Raw genomic sequence first — 21,983 nt, forward strand, 5'->3', positions numbered from 1 at the left:
GCTTACAGGACACCGGGAGGGACCTTACCTGCCTCCTCGGTGTCTTCTCCGTTCAGGGATCCCCTGTATGGCCGGCGCTCTCCTTCCTCGCCATCACGTCGTCGCGTATGTGCGTCGGCGTGCGTAACGACGTGATGGCGGCGACGGAAAGCGAGGATACCCGGCCGGCAGCAGAGACGTTCCGGAGTGACGGGGACAGCGATGGAGCGACATCCAGGGCAGCGGTGACGGGTCCGGAGTGGCGGGAACACGTGAGTATTACCTCCTATGCAGTGGTCTTCAATCTGCGGACCTCCAGATGTTGCAAAACTACAACTCCCAGCATGCCCGGACAGCCAACGGCTGTCCGGGCATGCTGGGAGTTGTAGTTTTGCAACATCTGGAGGTCCGCAGGTTGAAGACCACTATTGGGTTCAAAATCTTTTGCCCCTAAAACTTGGGTGCGTCTTATACGCCGGTGCGTCCTATAGGACGAAAAATACGGTAGATTAAATAGCCTCCTTCTTCATCTCTCTTCATTTCCGCATGAAAATTCCGCTTGATGGAGAAGGCAACAATTTCCTGACCGAAATTATTCCTTGTGAATTCCTCTTGAATTCCTCAGTGTGAACGCACCCTTAATCTTTCTTCTTCTTTTGTCTACAAGTCTTTAGCTGGAGTATCTTTCTTTTTCAAGCTGGCTGGTTTTCCACCCCCTTTTTTTTTGTTTTATTTTAAAAAAATTATTAAAAGGTTATAATAAGTTGTCTTTTCCCTTAGATTCTCGCAGATCTATTTTTATGGAATTATTGGTCAAACTGGTCAATGCTCTCAGTCATGTATGTTCCTCTGATTTTGAAGTACAAAAATCTTCATCCTTTCAATAATTATCAGCTGCTGAAGTTGAGTTGTTGTTTTCTCTCTGGCAACAGTGCTCTCTGCTGACATCTCTGCTTGTCTCGGGAACTGCACAGAGTAGAAGAGGTTTGCTATGGGGATTTGCTTCTAAACTGGGCGGTTCCCGAGACAGGTGTCATCAGAGAGCACTTAGACAGAAAAGAACAACTCAACTTCAGCAGCTCATAAGTACTGAAAGGATTAAGATTTTTTTAATAGAAGTAATTTACAAATCTGTTTAACTTTCTGGAGCCAGTTGATATATAAAAAAAAGTTTTTTCCTGGATAACCCCTTTAATGCTGTTCCTGGTTTTGATCTTTGTCCCTTCAAATCTCTTTTATTTTGGGTGGATTTTTTGCCCTAAAATTTCTGGGTCACTTTTTCTTTATAGTGATTTTAGAGTTTTGACCAGATTCTAATTCTCTTGTGTTTTACGTAAAAGTATTTCTTTCTTTCTATTTAATCACTACCCCATTTTTTTTGCAGGTGTTCACTATTCTTTATGGATTGTTGGTGACAAATTTGTACTCAATTCTTTTAAAAGATCTTTATACAGGCTCTCCGATATAAATGAATCCTTTGATTTATATGTTGTTGATATTTCATGGTTCGGTTGTACTCATTTTCGTGTTTGTAATTTTTTAGATAAACTTAACCATATTTCCATTTCTCGCCCCTCTCCTTCTATTATTATACTGCATGTTGGTGTCCATGATCTTGGCAAAGTTTTTCCTAAATCTGTATATATATTATATTTATTATTATTATCTGTTATATAATTACCGTATTTATCGGCATATAACACGCACTTTTTAGGCTAAAATTTTTAGCCTAAAGTCTACCTGCGTGTTATACGCCGATAAGCCGCTGCAGTTCAATGATTTAATGCTGGCGCTTTAAATCAATGAACTGCAGCGGCTTTGCAGGTGCAGAGACCACCAGCACTGCCGGCTTCTCTGCCCCTGCCTGTCCTGGGGTCTAGAGCCCTGCTCCCGGCCCTTCTCTCCCCCTGGCTATCGGTGCCGCTGCCCGTTCTCTCCCCCTGACTATCGGTGCCGGCGCCCCATTGCCGGCGCTGATAGCCAGGGGGAGAGAAGCGGCGCCGAGAGAGCCAGGGGGAGAGAGGGGCAGCGGCACCCATTGCCGGCACCGCTGCCCCGTTGCCTCCCCCATCCCCGGTTGCATAATTACCTGTTGCCGGGGTCGGGTCCTCACTGCTTCAGGCCTCCGGTGTGCGTCCCCTGCGTCGTTGCTATGCGCTGCAGTGCAGCGCATAGCAACGACGCATGGGACGCACACCGGAGGCCTGAAGCAGCGCGGACCCGACCCTGGCAACAGGTAATTATGCAACCGGGGATGGGGGAGGCAACGGGGCCGGCAATGGGTGCCGCTGCCCCTTCTCTCCCGCTGGCTATCGACGCCGCTGCCCCATTGCCGGCGCCGCTTCTCTCCCCCCTGGATATCGGCGCCGGCAATAGGGTGCCGGCACCGATAGTCAGGGGGAGAGAACGGGCAGCGGCGCAGATAGCCAGCGGGAGAGAAGCAGCGACAGCAGGGCTCTAGACCCCAGGAAAGGCAGGGGGAGAGAAGCGGGTAGCGACGGCCTCTCTCCCCCTGCCTTTCCTGGGGGTGTATCGGGGTATACGCATGCACACACACCCACCCTCATTTTACCATGGATATTTGGGTAAAAAACTTTTTTTACCAAATATCCCTGGTAAAATGAGGGTGCGTGTTATAGGCCAGTGCATGGTATACCCCGATAAATACGTTATTTATTTTATTGTTAAATACCACAAATTTGTTGTATGTCTTTTTTATTGGTTAATCTTACATGTAAACAATTGGTTCTATGTTTCCATGACACTGCTGATAAAGATCTTCACTGGTTGGCTTACTCCAATGCAAGATGAAGACTTTCTTTATTCAAACGATTCTGGTTTGCGACACAATACCTGTAGAACATGGGAGGAAAACTTTCATGACGTGAAAGTCAAGCAGCACTGGGTGGTGCAACTGGCTGGCTACCTTTACCTAACCCTTAAAGGGGTACTCCGGTGAAAAACTTTTTTTTTTTTTTTTTTAATCAACTGGTGCCAGAAAGTTAAACAGATTTGTAAATTATTTCTATTAAAAAATCTTAATCCTTCCAGTACTTATTAGCTGCTTAATACCACAGAGGAAATTATTTTCTTTTTGGAACACAGAGCTCTCTGCTGACATCATGAGCACAGTGCTCTCTGCTGACATCTCTGTCCATTTTAGGAACTGTCCAGAGCAGCATTTGTTTGCTATGGGGATTTTCTCCTTTTCTGGACAGTTCCTAAAATGGACAGAGATGTCAGCAGAGAGCACTGTGCTCGTGATTCAACAGACAGCTCTATGTTTCAAACGGAAAATAATTTCCACTGTAGTATTCAGCAGCTAATAAGTACAGGAAGGATTAAGATTTTTTCATAGAAGTAATTTACAAATCTGTTTAACTTTCTGGCACCAGTTGATTAAAAAAAAATAAAAAAAATGTTTTCCACCGGAGTACCCCTGTAATACTACCTAACTGGCTATCAATACCTTACCAACAATACTACCTATCTGGCTACCTAACCAACATCACTATTACCTGGTTACCTACGTACCAATATATTTACCTATGTACCTAGCTACTTACCTATCTACATAGCTACTACCTAACTACCTACTTATTTACCTACCTAATTATTATTTATCTATCCATCTACTTACATACCAAGCTACCTACCTACCTATCTACATTAAACGTGAAAGGAAAAGGTAACCATTCTCTAGTGCGATCCTTATATGTATTTTACAGGGATCTTCCTTTCACATTTAATTTCCTGTGAGGTTGTATAGGGTACACAACCTAACCACCAGTTCTCGTCTGACCCTCTTCTCTTATTGTTGAGCTTGCCTATCCCCTTTTTCTAAATGCCTACAAAGTAAAAAGTGTGGAAAACAGCACTGGACCCATCGGTTGTACAAGTGACCATCTCTAGACCCACTCCAAAGATTTTCAATACAAATACAGTGATCCCTCAACATACGATGGTAATCCGTTCCAAATGGACCATCGTTTGTTGTAACCATCGTATGTTGAGGGATCTGTGCAATGTAAAGTATAGGACAGTGGTCTACAACCTGCGGACCTCCAGATGTTGCAAAACTACAACACCCAGCGCTGCCTTCGGCAATCTCCGGCTCTGCCATAGAGATGTATTGAGGGGGCGTGTCGGCCGCCGCTTCGTGCGGAGGTCGACACCCGCTATCTGGCCGGAGAGCCTGGCCCCCGTACAGAGAGATCGCAGGGGGCCCCAGCGGTCGGACCCCCCGCGACCTCAAACTTATCCCCTATCCTTAGGATAGGGGATAAGTTTTTCACCACTGGACTACCCCTTTAACTTTAGTCAGTAATTCATCATTTGCGCAAATCGATCTTTGGCGCAATTTTGGCGCAAATCCCTGCCATGGAAAACACACTTAGCAATGTCAGAAAATTTAAAGGCGTCAAAATACATTAAAAAAATTTTTTTGTGAAAGCAGCGACGCCTCCCGGAGCTGCTCAATACTATCCTGCGACATAGTTGTCTCTGAGGAACCTTCACCCTCCGTTGAGCCAGCATTGGACATGGCCGCACAGGTTCAGGAAAGGTAAAGCACTAAAGCAGTGGTCTCCAACCTGCGGACCTCCAGATGTTGCAAAACTACAACTCCCAGCATGCCCGGACAGCCAACGGCTGTCCGGGCATGCTGAGAGTTGTAGTTTTGCAACATCTGGAGGTCCGGAGGTTGAAGACCACTGATATAGGAAGTTGTACTCACCTATCCCCGCCGCTCCGGACCGTCACCGCTTGTCACCGCTGCCCTGGATGTCGCTTTCCATCGCTGTCGCCGCGTCCCCGGGGTGTCCGTCCCCGACGCTCCGGCAAGGCCTCTGCTTCCCCGGCATCCTCGCTCTCCATCGCCGCCATCACACCGCTACACACACCGCTCCTATTGGATGACGTGATGAAGACGATGGAGAGCACCGACGAGGCAGGAATCCCGAAGAGGATGGTCCGGAGCCCCGAGGACAGGTAAGAGACATCACCGGACCACACGGGGCACCGTAAACGGCTATCCGGTGGCAGCTGAAGAGGTCTGCGCTGCCGGATAGCCATTTATGCGATGGCCCCGACATACAAAAGCATCGTATGTTGATGCTGCCTCTGAGAGGCCATCGCATGTTGAAATGATCATATGTCGGGGCCATCGTAGGTTGGGGGGTCACTGTAGTACTATGCTCACAGCACCAAGAACCGAGTCTCTGGTTAAATTCAAAGCTGTAGATTTGTTGGTTCCCCAAAGTGCAGAGACACCTACAGTAACTTACACACATTTATGCAGTAACGTATACACATTTTTTTGGTTATGATCCCTAAAACCAGGGATCTTCCCTAATTGTCTGTGTTTCTTCATTTGTCAATATTCTTCTAAGGGAAAGAGAGAAATACAACAGCGAGTGAAGAACAAACGCGACACTGAGGATTGTGGGAGTTTTCTGTTCATCCACTTTCAATTTCATTATAGTATTGTATACCGTATACATTCATTTACCCAATGGAAAGATACCCTCAGGGTAGACGTATGCCATTACACATTAGTAATCAGGCGGGAAACTTACAAAGTAATCACAGAAAAGAAGATTCGGGGAATTGGGACTTTTCACTTCAAAACACCACTTTGTATGACCCCCTTCTCTGCCAGGTCTGTTCTGGTTTAGGTTTTTTGTGTAATGGAAGGCTGTGTGACAAATCTGCGAACGTCGTAAATCACTGACCGCTGCAAAGTAAAAAGCAGATCTCGAGTAAAACAGTGAGAAGTGATGCAGGCTGGCGTACCACTAAAAGTTGTACAAAAATACATGGGAGCTGTAGCCGTTTTCTCGCTGGTATATTATGGGCTTTTTCTGGACTGTCCCTTTAAGACTGCAGGAGCTTAGCAGAGCACACGGCTGCTCCAGAAAACAGAGATGCTCTGCATTGGTAGGTTGCAACAGCAGCCAAATGCAATGTAGACCAGGGCTGGTGCAAGGATTTTTGTTGCCCCGTTGGCTCCGCCCTTTGACACGCTCTTCCCTACTACTGGGGTGACACACTGTAACAAACCTCCTTCTCATGTAATATCCTTACTACTGGGGTGAAACACTGTAATAAACCTCCTCCTCATGTAATCTCCTTACTACTGGGGTGACACACTGTAACAAACCTCCTCCTTATGTAATCACCTTACTACTGGGGTGACACACTGTAACAAACCTCCTCCACATGTAAACTCCTTACTACTGGGGTGACAAACTGTAACAAACTCGCTCCTCATGTAATCTCCTTACTACTGGGGTGACACACTATAACAAACCTCCTCCTCATGTAATCTCCTTACTACTGGGGTGACACACTGTAACAAACCTCCTCCTCATGTAATCTCCTTACTACTGGGGTGACACACTATAACAAACCTCCTCCTCATGTAATCTCCTTACTACTGGGGTGACACACTGTAACAAATGCCCTCTTCATATAATGCATGCCCTATCGCGGATCTTAGAGAGTAGAGTATTGCTCATGTGGTCATTGGAGGAGGTAGGGTTGGTGAGTAGCGGGTAAGTGCGCAGTCAGGATGCTGGACTCAACATGGGTGATCACGCCTGTGACTCAGAGAGAAGCGCTGTGGTGCATGTGACAGTGTAACCGTACAGAGGGGGGGGGGTTGCTGCTGGCTTTGCTGTGAGCAGGTGGTTGTGACTTCGGATGCTGGCTAAGTTTATTGCGGCAGACAGAGCAGCGCCCCCCTCAAGGGTGCGCTCTAGGCTGCTGCCTATTATGCCTATAGGCAGAGCCGGCCCTAATTTAGACACACGTTCACAAGACTAATGCACTCATTTTAATGAATGTTTTGCAATTGTTTTGCCATAAATTACTTAATTTGTCTAATAAATATCTGCTGTATAATATTACTAAGAGAAAATGAGCTAATAATGTAACCAGGGAGGAGATGGAGAAGTGCTCCCTAGAGTGATATTGTGGGAGCATCGACATTGGCATGACGACAGATTCCTCATCATGCATAATACATCTTAATCAGTGGGAGTTCCCTGTAATTCTGCCTTCTGTCTGTTCCTGTCTGATTTTTACAAGAAAGTACATGGTGAGGAATACATCTGTTCTCATACTAGCTTTAGTCTCTCCTCTTGTTACACAATGCTTGGAGCCATGGTCACCGGAGCACCATCGTACCAGCTGACCGCACCCTCTGAATCCCTTCGCCAAGTATTTACAGGAGCTGTACCTCCACATAAGGTGAGCCGGCCACACAGTACTGCACTATTTGTCCTTTACAGCAAGCTGAAGGTTATGCTCCCTATAGGCCCTTTGTCTATCGCTGTTGTCTTCTATGGGAGACTATTGTGAGCATGCTCTGTGTAAAGTTTGGAACTGACTGTGCATGGACTGGGAGGCGTTGCTGAGCTGTCTGTGATCCTGTGTTATCTGCCTCCATCTTATCTGCTTGGACCTTCAGGCCTCACACTGGTCATGGTCTATCTCATGGTGGTAACAATGGCTAGGGGGCTGCAACAGGGCCCTCCCATGCTACGTGGGCTGGTACAGTAATGAGCACTGTAGATAATGGTGGATGTTGTAACCCTGGAGTTCATCAGGACTATGGCCGTAAGAGCCGGTGTGTCATGGCATGCACTGTTTAAATGATGCTGATTCTGGAAGGTTCTGGAAGTCCACCAGAATGCGGCACATTGAACATGCTACTTCGCGGTGTATGTGCACAACAAGTAATTATTATGGGGCTCATTTACTAAGGCTTTTCCGAGTAGATTGTGTAGGGTTTTTGCGCCTCATGTGTTGTGCACCCGAATTTCCACACTACGTTTTGACTCTACGGTCACCGCATCTGCCTCCCATATCTCAGCCACCCCCCGGCCCATATCTCATTAATTTGAATGAGCAGACTGGTGTCAGATTGTCCCGTATCCGGTTTTCTGACAGGACCTAAAACCGTGGTATACCGCTGGGATACGGGAGTGCACAGTTTTCACTCCCCCCGAGCCGAATCCGATGACCGTAGAGTCAAAACGTAGTGTGAACCCAACCTACCTCTCCACTTTACCTTACAAAGGGGTGTGGCCATCAGGAAAAAGGGGAGTGTGCACATACCCTTACAGCACCCTGGGGTGGATTATAATGCACAATATGTGCTACTGCTTGAAGCCCTGGCCTCTGCACTCGCTTGCTATGGGAGAGTTCAGGACGCTTGCTCCAAATTCTCATCTGGACCAGCATTGTGTAGAAGGATGGGAGCACAAATCGGGACTAACACTGGGGGGAGGGTTGCACTACCTAATGACATACCTGCCTACTGTGAGATGAGACAATATAAGGACATACCTGTCTACTGTACAGGGGATAATATAAGGACAGACCTGCCTATTGGGGGGAGGGGGATACCTGAGAATACCTGCTACTGAAGATTGGGAACTGCTTAGGAGCAACCAACTGCTGCCAAAGACTGTCCAGGCATGCTGGGAGTTATAGTTTTGCCACATTTATAGGCACCCTGGTTGGGAAACACTGGTAGTTAGATGGATGGGGAACCTCTGTCACCACAATTGCTGTTTTTTGGTCACCTTGCCTCCCAAATAATATGCATGAAAAAAAGATAAAAACATCACATATACCTCAAAATGTTGCCAATAAAAACTACGGCTCACCCAGAAAAAAAAAATACAAACTAATTATAGGGATCAGAAGTGGGAGATACAAAACAATTTTATTAATTATTTTTGCCTTTTTTTTTTTTTTTTTAACGAAAACAATATAAATTTGGTATTGCTTTATTTTAGGGCCAACAGATGACATTTTTGTAGTAAAAAGTAAATCCCCACAAAATAGCAAAGTTAAATAATTTTCTATTTTTCCCCAAAAAATGTTTTTTTTTACCCCTGAATTCTCTGTCATTCCAGTGTCCCCCTCTGGCGACCGCAGCCATCATGCCTGTGTCACCGTATAACCCACAGATACTCATTTCATTGCTTAAATAAAGTTGAAGACTTGAAGGTAATACATTTCTGGCCATGTTTATGAGCACCATTATGGAGTATCACCATGTCTCTATGGACAGGGGTCAGGAATGGTCCTGGGAGCATGCATCGACTTCAGTAAATGACTTTGCAATCCCTATGCAATCCATTTGGTTCCAACATATTTAAAATATGGCTCCAAAATGGTTCTTTACGTCGTAACAATTGTTTGACATTGCCCCCTTTCCTGGAGTATGAAACCTGTTCTAAAATTTGGAAACACAGTTGTGGTTCATTGTGTCCCATCTCATGAAAATGGGTAAGAGAAGGTTCTTACATTGTATGGTCAATTCTTCATGCCTTGTCTAGTCTCACCAATATAGAGGAGTACACAAGGACGCTGTGCTAGAAAAACCACATAGGCAGAAATGCATCTAAAATATTACCTAATTTTAAAATTAGGGGATGAGATAAGGAGTTTTCCCCAAATGAAATATTAGAGCAATGAACACAATGCAAACAGGGGAATGTCCAAATCTTACCAAAAAAGTTTGATTAGCTTATGGATGCCGCTCACATCAGCCCTCCCCAATTTGTTGCTAATATGTGGAGTTCTCTTGTTGTATATCTTGTTGCACAAACTCTGGAATAGCCCAATGTCATGTTAGAGAAATGCTGGACTGCAGGGTTATGTCCCTTTATTCAAATTACCATCTTGTGAGGCGCTCATAGCCTCGGGCTTCTTTTAGTAATCTTAACACCATTCACAAATTTTACCCTTCATTTTTTGTAACCTGTTTTCACATATATTATGCATAGTAATAATGCATTCTACCCATTGGAATTGTGATTATGTAATAGCACTTTTTTGTAATGTCCTATATCTATTGGTTTCCTTAAAGTATAAATCTCTGGTTACCTTGGCTTGGCCATCTTTCATCAAAATTCACCATTATTTGACTATGTGTAATTTTATGTTATCACTTGCCAGTGGAAATTGGAGTGGAGTTTCTCTAGTTCAATAAACCTATGCCAGGATTTAGCATACTCACAAAATAGGATTTTTAGGATTATTAGAAATGTAACTCCTCAAAATAAGGCATGTAGCTTTTTTGGGGCCATATTTAACCCCATGGCTGTACCCTACTGCTGGATGGAAAAAAACTATCCTGAGTGAAAATGATTTGGTATGATTAGTGACAGCATGTAGGACAGAGTTTTTCTGCAACTCAGTATATGGGCTCCTATCCAGGAAATGTTTCACAGCCAGTATCCCTGGATCATGTGCTATTGGTGTGTAGAGGTTTTCTACATTGATCGTTACAAGCCATGTGTTGCATACCATCCAGGTTCCTCAATATGGACAGAAAATGTGAGGGCTCCACTAAAAAGGAATGAGTCTCAGAACTCAGATGGGGATGCCACTATCGGATATCCTGGAGGACCATTTAACTCTTATGTATTTCACGTAATTAACGGGATTCTTAATGATCTGGTATTTTGAAAGTTTGTCATCCACCACCTGCAGTTCTGTATAGCATGTAATTAGATCCCTTAATTTGCTATTTAACTTGAGGGGTGGGGTGACAATTACTGATGTGGGTGACATATATGGGTGTGTGCATCTCAGCAATGACTCTGTAAAGAATATGTAGCTTGCTGTGAGACATTGTTTTTTTGCCATGAATTAAACGCTTGGACTTTTTTTCACCAATTTTTTGTGCGCTGTGGAAAGATTCCTTTGGCTGTCTGAAGTGGAGGGCCCCTAACCCAGGCTCCACAACCTGCATGCCACAAATATAGCTATTCAAAAGGAAAAGAGATCTGCTGGTTTTCTACACTATCTATCTGTCTGTCTGTCTGTCTATCTATCTGTCTGTCTGTCTATCTATCTATCTGTCTATCTACACAAGCTTGTAGTTGGCAGCACAACCCAAAGGTGGAAAAAGTGGTAAGCGGGTGCCAGCAGAGAGGGCCCAGTCACAGCCCATCCAGACAATGCATACACAGAAAATCCACAGCACTCCAGGAACAATTGAAACATGATTTATTGTCCCATGCAAAAATAGTGATGCAACGTTTCACCGGTCTCTCACCGGCTTTCTCAAGCATGCAAACAGTTAGAAGTGCCACATATTTATGTGAAAAAGAGGTAATCAATTAACAATCAAGTGATACAATAATTAAGATAAAAACAATACAAAAAAAAGAATCATAATACAGTACAGCATAGTTAATATAAAATGCATTATATTGTGTTCTGTGTAAACTCTGATAATCAAAGTGCCGATCTTCATATAGAAGTTTGTACATGTGCAAAAATAAATGAGACAGTATAATTACATAATCTGTGCAAGCAGGAGTACGAATAAAAACAATTAAAAGAAGAGGAAGAACGTCACACTCACCGCTATTCGCAGCCATTACGGCGTCTCCATGCTTGCCAAATACTATGTGTTGGCTTGGGAACCAGTATGGTCAATGGCGTATCCGCTCCCCACACCACGTGACCGGCGCAGGCACTCATGCGCAGAGCGATACGGCGACAGCAGCGGCCATCTTGGTGTAGGGAAAGAAGCGCCCACAGGCCATACATAGATAATATATAGAGATTTTACACAATGGTACATGCAAACATTGTAATATGAAGAAAAACAGTATAATAGATATATTTATTGATGTTCAATTTTCACATGGGGTTTGCGGTGAGTGTAAGACGTTATCCAACTTCTACTTGATCTGTAAATACAAATAAACAATAATTTAGACACTTCATCACATTAGAGATACTCTGTTAATAGACATTGTAGAACAAAATAGTATACATAAAGGGGACCTATATATAATAGTAAGATATTAAAAACATATTCACTATTTATACAAAGAAATCATCTCAATTTTCCTATACCCGGAGTAATGGTGAAATCTACATTTAGATCCCTAGGTTTCAATGACCCCAATTCTGAGATCCTTTTCACTGTTGCCCGCTTCACAAAAGTGCTTCGACATGGGCAGATCGAGGCACTTTTTTCTTATACTGTATCTATGTTGGTTCAGCCTTACCTTGAACTCAAGGGTGGTTTCACCAACATAGATCAGTTGACAAGGGCAAATAAGTATATAGACCACAAAGGAGGAAACGCAATTCAAATAAAATTTGAAGTCATATTCCTTCCCTGTGGTCGGTGTTTAAAGCTCGGTCCCTTATCCCTATATATACAACTAATACAATTTCTGCAAGGGTATGACCCCTTGTTAGCCACTGTTAAATATTTTTGCGTGCCGCCTGTTTTTTTTAAGGAAGCATCCGCCCTTACTAACCTGTCCCTTAAATTTGGTGGTCGCCTATAGGACATCAATGGTTTACATTTCAATTCAGAAATGATAGTAAATGTTTCTTGTAAGATAGGCATTACAGAGATTGCTTTCCACAAGCCTTGAACCAAATGTAGTCACACCCTAGGTAACAACAGGCGAGTGCCAACCTACGTGGCTGAGGATCAGAGGGGAAGAGAGGAAGGTAAGGGTGGGGGGAGGAACAGTAGGCTATAGCAAGCCGTGCCATTAAATGTACAACCTAAATTACTGCAGTGCATCACAAAGATAGATAATATGTCAAGTCCGGGGCATGAGGGGAAGACAGCCATGGCTCCCAAACCTTATCAAATTTGTCTCTGGTATCAGCCCTGATCGCATTAAGTTTTTCAGATAATAATATTTGATTCACCCTAGTTATCACCATTGAGCTAGATAGAACGTTGGATGGCCACTTGGACTCCACATGGATTCGGGCCGCCAATAAAATAAATTGAGTCAACTTAAATGAAGCAAATGACAAGCCCTGTGGCCTACGACCTAATAAGCAAACATCAGGTGAGGGGGACAGTTTAGTTTGCAGCACCGATGAAATTAAGCCCATTATGTCCATCCAAAATCGTGCCACCTGAGGACAGGTCCACCATATATGGAGCATAGAACCAATCTCAGAGCAGCCCCTAAAACAGTCAGAGGATATTTCGGGGTATATGGCATGCAAACGGGCCGGTACATAATAAGTCCTGTGCAGTATCTTCAGGGAGGTTTCAACTAGGGAAACCTGCCAACTCCCTTTACTAATTTGAGAACAACAATCGTGCCATGCAAACAGGGGCATAGAAATCCCCAGATCCACTTCCCATTGAGTCATGAAGGGTAGCTTAGTATCTGGAGTAAATATGAGATAGGGAGCCAGGTCAAGAGGGTGAGTAAATGGCTAGTGCCTCAAAAGAAGTAGGGGAAATCACCAAAGAGGAGAAAGGGAGAGATAAGATGAAAGAGAAAATCTGAGTAAGCCTATATGATTCGGATGGTGGAGGATTATATCTTGCTATAAACAATTCCTTGGTCATAAATTGTGTTCGTATCAGAAAATCGTGTATGCGAGTAAGTTTGTTGAGGACCCACCAGTGAAATGTACCCGTGTGTAGGCCTGGCGTAAAGAGTGGATTATGAAAAATAGGTAAGGCCGGGGACAGAGGAGATTGGAGAGGTATCTTGAAATGGACCGAACGCCACAAGAGCAATGAGTAGCGAGAGAGGAGAGCAGAGGGGGGGGGGGGTGTAGGTATAGACAGGACGACCACACAAGCGAGCACAGAGTATGGGGGGAAATGTAGAGCATTTTCAAGAGTAAGCCAGCGAGGTGCACCTGAACCGGCATTACATAACAATAATTGAGCAAGACGAGCCGCTCTATAATACTTATGAGATTGGGGACAGATAGTCCCCCAACACTTTTATGGTAATACATGATAACCCTGGGGATCCGGGGGTGAAGGCCTCGCCAAATGAAATGAAAAATATCAACCTGGAGTGCCTGGAGTTCAGGTAGGGGGATAGGAATAGGTAGGGTTTGGAAAAGATATAAAAGTCTAGGAAGAAGTACCATCTTGAAAGAATGGAGCCTGCCCAGCCAAGAAATATGAGGGAGGTTCCATCTAGCCATGTCAGCCTGTAGGGACCTAAAGAGAGAGGGTAGTTAAATTTATAGAGAGAAGCAACGTTAGAAGGAAGAGAAATCCTGAGATAGGGAAGATAAGAAGTAGTGGAGTGGAGATTAAAGTTAAGACCAATAAGATCCTGTGTCGACCTGGGGGTGTTACAGAATAATATCTCCGACTTAGTCTTGTTAATCACTAGGCCTGAGACAAGTGAAAAGTTATCTAGGACCGCAAACACATTGGGGATGGAAATCAGGGGGTTCGTAAGGGTTAATAACAGATCGTCCGCAAATAAATTGACCTTGTAAACCGATCCGGCTATATCTACTCCCGATATGTCTGAATTTCGTCTTAGGGCACTCGCCAGTGGCTTCATGGCCAACGTGAATAAGGCAGGCGATAGCAGGCACCCCTGGCGGGTACCCCGCTCGATGACAATGGGGCCCGGGGAGGAGGAAGGGAGCTTAAGATAAGTCTTAGGGGAAGAATACAATGTATGTAGAGATGCCATAAACGGGCCCAAAAATCCCATCCTCTCCTGAACCGCAAACAAATAGGACCATGAAATGGAGTCAAAGGCCTTCTCAATATCGAGCCCCAACAATGTCAAGGGGACCGAAGTCGAAGAAGACCAGTGAATCACATCAAGGACCTTACGAATATTATCTGGGGCTTGACGACCAGGAATGAACCCCATTTGGTCATTATGGACCAAATCGGGGAGAAATCTATTCACTCTGAGGGCTAATATGGAAGTAAACAGCTTAGTGTCCAAATTAATCAGGGAAATAGGGCGATAATTGGAAGGGAGCAGGGGATCCTTATTGGGCTTGGGGATAACTACAATTGATGCAGTAAGAAACTCAGGGGGCATAGGGGAGCCAGAGAGCATCCTGTTGCAAAAAGAGACAATGTGATAGAACTGAACTTTTTATAATATAGGGCCGAGAGGCCATCAGGGCCAGGGGCTTTGCCCAATTTTAAGCCAGAGATACATTGATCCACCTCCTCGGCCGACGCAGGGATATTAAGGGACTCCCTATCAGAGGGTGATAGAGAAGGTAAGTGGAATGGAGTCAAGAAAAGCAGAGATAGTGGTGGAAGAAGGGGGAGAAGAGCGCTCCTTATACAGGGAAGAATAGAAAGAGTGAAAAACGTCATATATACGGGAAGGATTAGAAGTGGGCACTCGAGGTTTAAGCTGAATCGATTGAACCCTATTTATTCGTTGTCTTTGCCGTAGCATGGTGGCTAAAAGCTTGTCTGGCTTGTTCGCCCATTTATAGTAGGTGGCCTGTGTCCACCTCACCGCTCGGTGCAGTCTGTGAGCACCACATCAAGTTGTAATCTAGTGGCTCTAATAGCTTGTAGTAAATATGGTTGTGGGTATAGCTGGTGTGCGGTAACCAGTCTAGCCAGCTTATTTTCCAAGGTAGATTGCGTATTCAATCTCTATTTTTTTTAGACTAGCGGCCAGAGAGTGTACCCCTAATGAACGCCTTATGGGCCATCCAGGTCCAACCAACATCAGAGGGAGAAACAGAGTTAGTACAGAAGTAAGAAGTAAGAGCCTCTTCAATAGCTATGTGGATATGTGGGCATGATAACAATGATTCATTTAACCGCCATGCATATGGTGTGGAGCAGCGAGTTCCAAAGGCAAACTGGGCATACACCATATCATGGTCCGACCAGGCACACTGTAGATGTCTGGCATATAGTAAATGTGGCAGAGAGGAGGTCGACGCCAGGATCCAGTCAATTCTGGTATACAGTGAGTGTGCTGGAGAATAGTACGTGTACCCCCTCTGCGCCAGATTGTGCTCCCTCCACGCATCCGCCAATTCATGCGAAGCCAGGGTATCCTTCAGGAGTCTCTGCTGCGTACCTGTTCTGCGAAAAGCAGTCGTGTGGGACCTATCAAGCACCCCATTCAATACCATATTGAAGTCCCCACACCATATAAGATGAGCATAGTCAATGTCTTGTAATTTGGAGGCTAAATGGACAAAAAAATCCAACGGGTCATCATTCGGTGCATAAGAGTTAATTATACACAGCCGAGACTCCTGGTATGTGCCTTCTAGAATCAAGTACCTACCCTCAACATCCACATGTGTTTTAAGTAAGGTGAAAGGGAAAGCATTGTGCAGCATGACCAGCACTCCTCTCGATTTAGAAGTATATGAGGCCATATAAACTCGTGAATAGCTAGCATGGATGTGCTTTGGATAAGAAGAGGTGGTAAAATGCGACTCCTGTATGCAAAGCACGTCCGGATTGTGTTTGAGGTAGTCCAGCATAGCCTTTTTTCCTCTTAATCGGGGAATTGAGCTCTCTGACATTGTGAGATATCACCTTACACATAAGGACAAAAATTAGCAAAGCAGAGGCAAGCATAGAAGGAGAAGAAAGTGGGGAGATGCACCCACTGTAGTGGAGAAAGGAAAAATGGCCACGGATAAGTAGAAAAAGACAAGGGAAAGGAAGGGAAGGAGAAACCCCAAAAACACAAGAACGGAGAACCCAATTAAGTCACAGTCAATAGTCATAAAGACTCCTAACAGTTCAAGCAGCTAGGGGCCGGGAGCCAGGGGGGACCCCAATGGGCACATAGTCCCCCGTAGCCCCCGAATCCTCTGCATGTGGGGCAACATGGTAGTCCACCCGAGGGAGAGCTATACGTCCAAGTGATGTCCACCTGGCTAAAAAAAACAGCTATACCTTAGCCCATAGAAGGGGGCATGTCCCGCCCATAAGAACACAGGTAATCATAGAACATCCCCATATAAACAAAATCTAAATCCCCATGTCCTCGGTTCCAGAGGGCCAAAAGTTGATTATACATGTTATAGAATACAGTCCTTGTTAGTAGTCCCATGTGAACCGGACCCATACTAGAAACATAGTCTCTACAAGAGAACGGGAACGTAGAGGGGCAGCAACCCCAGAAAAATATAATTAAAAGGAAAAACATGAAAACAGGCCGCCCACTATTCATGAGAAATTAGTAGAGCTTAACAGTCCCTCGGTACTCAGGATAGCGTCCTTAAGCCAATAGCACGTAAACATAGAGAAATATCTGTAGGCAGTCATCCCGGCAACTGGTGCAAAGGTTGGTGACGTTTGTAGGGAGAGTCCATCTGCTGCCATGTCTTCCTAATTTTAGCCATCCGCTGTGGTAGGGGCACAGATTCCTCATAAGGTATATTTTCCTTTTTCAAAATGTCCATTGCTTCCTACGGTGTACGCACTGTGTAAAACGTAGAGCGGAGCTGAAATTGCAGATTAAAGGGGAACCCCCACCGATAGCGCACTTGCGCTTTTTGTAGAGTAAGAGTGACAGGGCGCATATGTCTCCTCCTCTCTAGTGTAGACGGGGCCAGGTCAGCATACATATGGACCGAGGAGGGTAACCCCGGCAGGGGTTCAACATTACGGGCAGCCTGCAGTAAACGGTCACGGGCCTCAGGATAATGTAGGCGCAGTACAACATCACGGGGGGTGTCTGGCGTTTTGGGGCGAGCTAAGGCCCTATGAATGCGGTCCATGCGGAACAAACAAGGATCAGCCTGAGGTAAAAGCGCCTTAAAAAGGTTAGTGTGAGACTCCGGCAAGCCCCGTATTCTTATGTTGGCCCTTCGAGACCTATTCTCCAGGTCTTCAATTTTTAATTCCAATAGGTCCAGGCGGTCGGCATGATCCTCACAGGTTTGGCGCTCAGACTCCAGGGCCTCAGCTATATCGTCCGTCTTAATCTCCAGGTCCGCAATCCTATGGCCTAAGTCCCCTATTTGCTTGGTGAATTCTGCTACTGCCCTTGAAAGTTCAGTTTTGAACATACCTTGTATGGTACGGTACATGTCGGCAGGGGTGAGAGGGTCCGGTGCCGAGTCTACCATCTGAGGAGTATCAGCTATGCTCTCCTCCTCCTTCGGCTCCTGGCAGGAAGCCTGTGTGGGGATCGGCGCCATCTTAGATTTCGGGCCCTTACGGAAAATTTCAGGTATAGTCTGGGACATCGATCTCTGAGAGGTCCCAGATCGCAGGGGATCTTGGTTGGCCTGTGGGCACTTCTTTCCCTACACCAAGATGGCCGCTGCTGGCGCCGTATTGCACTGTGCATGCGTGCCTGCGCCAGTCACGTGGTGCAGGGAGCGGATACGCCATTGGCCATACAGGTTTCTAAGCCAACACATAGTATTTGGCAAGCATGGAGACGCCGTAATGGTGGTGAATAGCGGTGAGTGTGACGTTCTTCCTCTTCTTTTAATTGTTTTCATCCGTACTCCTGCTTGCACAGATTATGTAATTATACTGTCTCATGCATTTTTGCACATGTACAAACTTCTATATGAAGATCGGCACTTTGATTATCAGAGTTTACACAGAACACAATATAATGCATTTTATATTAACTATACTGTACTGTATTATTATTCTTTTTTTGTATTGTTTTTATCTTAATTATTGTATCACTTGATTGTTAATTGATTACCTCTTTTTTACATAAATATTTGGCACTTCTCACTGTTTGCATGCTTGAGAAAGCCGGTGAGAGACCGGTGAAACGTTGTGACACTGTTTTTGCATGGGACAATAAATCACTTTTGAATTGTTCCTGGAGTGCTGCAGATTTTCTGTGTATGCATTATCTATCTATCTATTTATTTATTTATGTATATATAATTGTCCCTGAATCAATGGAGTAGCAGCGCACATGCTTGGCCACAGCTATGGGATTTCTAAACATTGCAGAGAGCTGAACTCCATTATGTTCGGAAGTCTCAGACAGTGCTTGGGGCTGTGGCCGAGCCTGCACGCTGCCGCTCCAATCACTTAGGTGACCATTTCCTTCATTCTGGTGATCTTTCGGGGTTCCATCAATTGCAACCCAAACCCCCCACCATGTATTTTGCTTCCTAACACAGCAGACCACTGGTCACATCTCCACCTCTGTTATCCATATGAATCATCTCAACACCTTATCTGCATTAGTAGGCCTCACTACTTCATCCTTTAAAGGGGTACTACCAACTTATCCCCTATCTAAAGCATAGGGGGATAAGTTGCCTGATCATGCGGGGTCCGCCGCTGGGGACCCCTGTGATCTTGCACGCAGCACCCCGCTCTCATCAGGCCCCGGAGCAAACATCGCTCCGGTTCTGATTACTGCCGATCACGGGGCCGGAGTATCGTCATGTTACGGCTCGCAGCTGTCTCGCCCCTGCCATAGACTTACATTGAGGGGGCAGAACGTGATGTCACATGGGGGCGGAGCCATGACATCACGATACTCCGGCCCCGTGATCGGCAGTCATCAGACCTGGAGCGATGTTCGCTCCGGGGCCTTATGACAGCGGGGTGCTGCGTGCGAGATCATAGGGGTTCCCAGCGGCGGGACCCCGCGTGATCAGGAAACTTATCCCCTATCCTTTAGGGGATAGGGGCTAAGTTGTCAGCACGGTAGTACCCCTTTAAATCTTTTTACCAGCAAACAGACATTTGATAAGTACATTACCTGAAAAGATGTGCTGCAAATGGTTCTAAAGGGAACCTGTCTTTAGTTTTATGATCCCTGAACCACATACAGCATAAAACAACAGAAAACACATACAGCATAAAACATAAAACACAATTTATGCGTCAACGTAACGTCAGCCGACTGGTAGACTTTAAAGAGGAATCTGAAAAACTGTAAAACAAATTTGAACAGAAGGGATATGATAGGACCAAACTCAATATCATTGTGAGGGAAATCACTAATACAGATAGATATGATCTGTTAAAAATAAAGAGGAAAGTAGTGATAATAAGATAGGTGAGATAAAAGAAGAAATGAAGCTACCAATTATCACCACAAAACATAGTTTATTATTCAAACGGATAATCAATAAACACTGGAATATTTTACTCACTCATACAGATGTGGGAGAATATCTACCTCCTCGATCTGTCTTTGTATTTAAAAAGGCACAAAATGTAGGTAATATAGTGGCACCTACCTTTAGAAATCCAAAGAAATTGGTTACCCATACCGATTCTGTAACCCTTGTAGAATCACAGGTAATACGGTCCCAAAGCTATTTGTTAAAAGTGGAGATTACCGTAGTTAATTAAAATTAAATCTCACATTAACTGTAAAAGTAAAGGTGTTATCTATGGCATTAATTGCCCATGTGGCAAAACCTACGTGGTACGTGAAAAAAGGACATTATCTACTAGAATCAAGGAACATGTATATAATATCAGGAGGGGGTATGAAGGTCATCCACTTTCCAAACATTACAAACAGAAACACGAATCGTCATTCAGTGGTTCAATTTTACATGGAATCGCAAGGTCTAATCCCCATTGGAGAGGTGGGGATTATATGGCAGAAATGTCCAGGGTTGAAGGGAAGTGGATTTTCACCTTTAAAGGGGTACTCCGGCAGCAGCTGATAAGTACCGGAAGGATCAAAAAGTAATTTACAAATCTGTATATCTTTCTGGCACCAGTTGATTTAATAAAAAATGTTTTCCATCGGAGTACCCTTTTTAAGTCCACAATGCATCAACGTGTTAAAGGGGTACTCCGGTGAAAAACTTTTTTTTTTTTAAATCAACTGGTGCCGGAAAGTTAAACAGATTTGTAAATTACTTCTATTAAAAAATCTTAATCCTTCCTGTACTTATTAGCTGCTGAATACTACAGAGGAAATTATTTTCTTTTTGGAACACAGAGCTCTCTGCTGAATCACGAGCACAGTGCTCTCTGCTGACATCTCATGTCCCTTTTAGGAACTGTCCAGAGCAGGAGAGGTTTGCTATGGGGATTTGCCCCTGCTCTGGACAGTTCCTGACACGGACAGAGGTGTCAACAGAGAGCACTGTGGTCAGACTGAAAAGAAACAAGAAACTCAAAAAAGAAAAGAACTTCCTCTGGAGCATGCAGCAGCTGATAAGTACTGGAAGGATCAAAAAGTAATTTACAAATCTGTATATCTTTCTGGCACCAGTTGATTTAATAAAAAATGTTTTCCATCGGAGTACCCTTTTTAAGTCCACAATGCATCAACGTGTTAAAGGGGTACTCCGGTGAAAAACTTTTTTTTTAAAATCAACTGGTGCCAGAAAGTTAAACAGATTTGTAAATTACTTCTATTAAAAAATCTTAATCCTTCCTGTACTTATTAGCTGCTGTATACTACAGTGGAAATTCTTTTCCGTTTGAAACACAGAGCTCTCTGCTGACATCACGAGCACAGTGCTCTCTGCTGACATCTCATGTCCATTTTAGGAACTGTCCAGAGCAGCATATGTTTGCTATGGGGATTTCCTTTAACCGTGGACAGTTACTAAAATGGACAGAGGTGTCAGCAGAGAGCTCTGTGTTTCAAACGGAAAATAATTTCCACTGTAGTAAACAGCAGCTAATAAGTACAAGAAGGATTAAGATTTTTTAATAGAAGTAATTTACAAATCTGTTTAACTTTCTGGCACCAGTTGATTTAAAAAAAAAAAAAAAAAGTTTTTCACCGGAGTACCCCTTTAACACGTTGATGCTTTGTGGACTTATAAAGGGTACTCCGCTGGAAATTTTTTTAATTAAATCAACTGGTGCCAGAAAGATATACAGATTTGTAAATTACTTCTTGATCCTTCCAGTACTCATCAGCTGCTGTATGCTCCAGAGGAAGTTCTTTTCTTTTTTGAGTTTCTTTTCAGTCTGACCACAGTGCTCTTTGTTGACACCTCTGTCCGTGTCAGGAACTGTCCAGAGCAGGGGCAAATCCCCATAGCAAACCTCTCCTGCTCTGGACAGTTCCTAAAATGGACAGAGGTGTCAGCTGAGAGCACTGTGGTCAGACTGGAAAGAACTACACAACTTCCTCTGGAGCATACAGCAGCTGATAAGTACTGGAAGAGATAACATTTTTACATAGAAGTAATTTACAAATCTATTTCATTTTCTGGCACCAGTTTATTTAAAAAAACAAATTCCCACCGGAGTACCCCTTTAATGCTGAACTATTTGCTATATACCGTATTTATCGGGG

General features: G+C 44.3%; 1 protein-coding gene across 2 annotated transcripts in view; it reads left to right on the forward strand.

The window, feature by feature from the left end:
• B3GALT5 (beta-1,3-galactosyltransferase 5) overlaps window positions 1-21,983 on the forward strand; it is a 120,579-nt gene that overhangs the window by 40,530 nt on the left and 58,066 nt on the right. The window contains exon 1 of one of the 2 annotated variants that reach the window (XM_056559689.1): window positions 7,083-7,230. The exons of the other annotated variant lie outside the window; for it this stretch is intronic. The gene's annotated coding sequence lies outside the window, so the exon portion shown is untranslated. Of the gene's footprint in view, window positions 1-7,082; window positions 7,231-21,983 lie in introns of those variants that run through there. 2 annotated transcript variants of the gene reach the window in all.

Source organism: Hyla sarda, chromosome 2, assembly GCF_029499605.1.
Source record: "Hyla sarda isolate aHylSar1 chromosome 2, aHylSar1.hap1, whole genome shotgun sequence".
Lineage (NCBI taxonomy): Eukaryota > Metazoa > Chordata > Amphibia > Anura > Hylidae > Hyla > Hyla sarda.